The 4,026-nt window shown below is 48.1% G+C and overlaps 1 pseudogene; it reads left to right on the top strand.

The window, feature by feature from the left end:
- Positions 1 to 2,668: 2,668 nt before the first annotated feature.
- Positions 2,669 to 4,026, top strand: LOC103242271 (peptidyl-prolyl cis-trans isomerase FKBP3 pseudogene; annotated as a pseudogene).

Here is a 4,026-nt window from a genome sequence, read left to right as displayed (position 1 = left end):
GGCATCCACTGCAGCCAGTCGCAGCCTCTTCAGTGTCTGGGCCCTCCTATGGCTTTGGGACTTTCTCAGGGCTTAGCCCCCGCGCAACTCCTCCCAGTGTTCAAAAAGGTATTTCTGCCTTGGGCCAAGAAAACAGGCACCATTTGCTTTCTTGGCCCCCAAAACTCCACCTTGCATATGTTAGATCCTCCAAGATATGTAATTTACATCGCTGCAGAAAACCTGTTATCTGACTTCCTGTCCCCTCCCGCCTTGGCTTCTGGTCCTGGTTGACATTCCCTGGGGAGGTAGCGACTCTGGTCAGGCAGGGCTGCTGCAGCCCTAAGGGCTGATGTGGGCGTTGTTATCATGTCCACTAAGAGCCTGCGTCCTTCAAGTCAGATGCCCAGGTCTCAGGTTGGAGCTGGGAAGGCAGACAAAGGGGCCCAAAAACCTCAGGTAGCTGAGAGGTTGGTATAGCAGCAGGGAGATGACAAATATCACCCTGTGGTGCCTTCTGGTCTGACTGCCCCTCACAAATCCAGACAGGAGGGGCACAGTGACTTGGAGTAGAATTGGACTGGCGTAGAGATGAAGGGGTGGCTACCCGTGGCCAGAAAATGGGATGAAATGAAATGGACGGGAACCTACATTTGTAGGATGCCTGCCCTGTGCCTGGAGTGGTGCTGGGTCCTTTCCAAGCTTTAATTCACTGAAATCTCACCAACCATCCTTTGAAGCATTGCCCCCTTTTTATAGATGCCTGGAAATGGTGGGAGTTGGAACTCAGAAACTGTGCTTTTAATAACTCACCAGGTCTGGCCTGGCGCGGTGGCTCATGCCTGTAATCCCAGCACTTTGGGAGGCCGAGTTGGGGGGACGAGGTGAGGAGTTCAAGACCAGCCTGGACAATATGGTGAAATCTTGTCTCTACTAAAAATATAAAAATTAGCCAGGCGTGGTGGCTGGCACCTGTAATCCCAGCTACTCAGGAGGCTGAGGCAGGAGAATTGCTTGAACCTGGGAGGTGGAGGTTGCAGTGAGCTGAGATGGCACCACTGTACTCCAGCCTGGACAACTGAGGAGACTCCATCTCAGAAAAAAAAGAGAAAAAGTCACCAGGTCTAATTGTAGTCTCATTCCTATTCTAATAATTCATTTTAGTTGGGCTTACACAGTTTTTTCTTTTTTTTTTTTGAGACGGAGTCTCGTTCAGTCACCCAGGCTGGAGTGCAGTGGCATGATCTCGGCTCACTGCAAGCTCCGCCTCCCGGGTTCGTGCCGTTCTCCTGCCTCAGCCTCCCAAGTAGCTGGGACTAAAGGTGCCCACCGCCACGTCCAGCTAATTTTTTGCATTTTTAGTAGAGACAGGGTTTCACTGTGTTAGCCAGGATGGTCTCGATCTCCTGACCTCGTGATCCGCCTGCCTCGGCCTCCCAAAGTGCTGGGATTACAGTCATGAGCCACTGCGCCCGGCCAGGCTAACACAGTTTTAAGATATTTTTGGCCCTCTTGCATCTGAAGCCTTTCCTTTCAGAAATTTTCCACCTTATTATAATTTTTTTTTTTTTTTTTTTTTTTTGAGATGGAGTCTCACTCTGTCATCCAGGCTAGAGTGCAGTGGTACCATCTTAGCTCACTGCAACCTCTGCCTCCCTGGTTCAAGCGATTCTCCCACCTCAGTCTCCCCAAGTAGCTGGGATTACAGGTGCATGCCACCACATCCGGATAATTTTTATATTTTTAGTAGAGATGGGGTTTTGCCATGTTGGCCAGGTTGGTCTCAAACTCCTGACCTCAGGTGATCCACCTGCCTCGGCTTCCCAAAGTGCTGGGATTACAGGTGTGAGCCACTGTGCCTGGGCCCACCTTATTATTTTTGCAGGGAGGCAGAATCCATCTGCCTGTAGACACTGACAGCACCAGGTTCTCACTCTTCCTGCCACCCCTTCCAGCTAGGATGACAGCATGTGGCCTAGGTTCTGGTGGTCAGGATCACTGGATGTGGATTTGAGGGCGCAGAAGCAGAGAAAATTTCTGAGGCACCGCAGAGGTTTCCAGGCCCAGTGGTCACAGAGGACTGCCAGCAGCGACATCTAGTGTCCTGTGGTGACAACAGTGGCTTTAGCAACCCATTTAGGCTTGTGGCCGTCTGTGCTCCTGCCAATCTTGGCTCCGTAGGTTTCTTGGTGATTTTGTGAACTATGCAGTATCCTGTAATAAATCATTTCTTTCTGTAAATAAGTCAGAGTTAGTGCCCATGGCTTACGACTCACAACTTTGATATAGATGTTGGCCAAAGTCCCAGACTGTTTGTTTTTTCTTTTTTTTTTTTTTGAGACAGAGTCTCACTCTGTCACCCAGGCTGGAGTGCAGTGGCGCGATCTCGGCTCACTGCAAGCTCCGCCTCCCAGGTTCACGCTATTCTCCTGGCTCAGCCTCCCCAGCAGCTCAGACTGCAGGCACCCACCACCATGCCCGGCTAATTTTTTTGTATTTTTTTGTTTTTTTTTGTTTTTTTTTTTGAGATGAAGTCTTGCTCTATCGCCCAGGCTGGAGTGCAGTGGCTGGATCTCAGCTGACTGCAAGCTCCGCCTCCTGGGTTCACGCCATTCTCCTGCCTCAGCCTCCCGAGTAGCTGGGACTACAGGCGCCCGCCACCTCTCCTGGCTAGCTTTTTGTATTGTTTTTTTTAGTAGAGACGGGGTTTCACTGTGTTAGCCAGGATGGTCTCGATCTCCTGACCTTGTGATCCGCCCGTCTCGGCCTCCCACAGTGCTGGAATTACAGGCTTGAGCCACCACGCCCGGCCTAATTTATTTTGTATTTTTAGTAGAGATAAGGTTTCACCGTGTTAGCCAGGATGGTCTCGATCTCCTGACCTCGTGATCCGCCCCCCTCGTCCTCCCAAAGTGCTGGGATTATAGGCGTGAGCCACCGTGCCTGGCCTAAACTGTTAATAGAATATGCCAGGTAAGACACATTTAGGCCGGGTGCGGTGGCTCACGCCTGTAATCCGAGCACTTTGGGAGGCTGAGGTGGGAGGACCACCTGAGGTCAGGAGTTCGAGACCAGCCTGGCCAACATGATGAAACCCCCATCTCTACTAAAAATACAAAAATTAGCCGGGCGTGATGCACAGTGAGCAGCTGCCCAAGAAGGATATTATCAAGTTTCTGCAGGAACACGGTTCAGATTCGTTTCCTGCAGAACATAAATTATTAGGAAACATTAAAAATGTGGCCGAGACAGCTAACAAGGACCACTTGGTTACAGCCTATAACCATCTTTTTGAAACTAAGCGTTTTAAGGGTACTGAAAGTATGAGTAAAGTGAGCAAGTAAAAAATGTGAAGCTTAATGAAGATAAACCCAAAGAAACCAAGTCTGAAGAGACCCTGGATAAGGGTCCACCAAAATATACTAAATCTGTTCTGAAAAAGGGAGATAAAACCAACTTTCCCAAAAGGGGAGATGTTGTTCACTGCTGGTATACAGGAACACTACAAGATGGGACTGTTTTTGATACTAATATTCAAACAAGTGCAAAGAAGAAGAAAAATGCCAAGCCTTTAAGTTTTAAGGTTGACGTAGGCAAAGTTGTTGGAGGACGGGATGAAGCCCTCTTGACTATGAGTAAAGGAGAAAAGGCTGGACTGGAGATTGAACCAGAATGGGCTTATGGAAAGAAAGGACAGCCTGGTGCCAAAATTCCACCAAATGCAAAACTCATTTTTGAAGTGGAATTAGTGGATATTGATTGAAATAGTTCAGCTCTAAGGATATGAGCAACCATGATAAAACTTGGCCTTGAAGAAACTTACATAATAGAACTTGTTACTATTGTAAAGGAAGAGTCAACTGGAAAATTCAAGGAGCTAATAAAATTTGTTGACTTGATCCCAGCTTTTGAGAGATGGAATCCCTTATGAATCCCTGAAGTCTAAACTACTTTCCTACAGCTGTGTAAAATAGTGGTCAAGGAGAACTTTTTCCTTTTACCTCATGTTGTAAACTAAGTGGCTCAATAAAAATTTATCCACTGTCC

The sequence above is a fragment of the Chlorocebus sabaeus genome, chromosome 16, assembly GCF_047675955.1.
Source record: "Chlorocebus sabaeus isolate Y175 chromosome 16, mChlSab1.0.hap1, whole genome shotgun sequence".
NCBI lineage: Eukaryota > Metazoa > Chordata > Mammalia > Primates > Cercopithecidae > Chlorocebus > Chlorocebus sabaeus.
The sequence above is the reverse complement of the archived record's forward strand: the minus strand, read 5'-3'. Positions and strand labels throughout refer to the sequence as shown.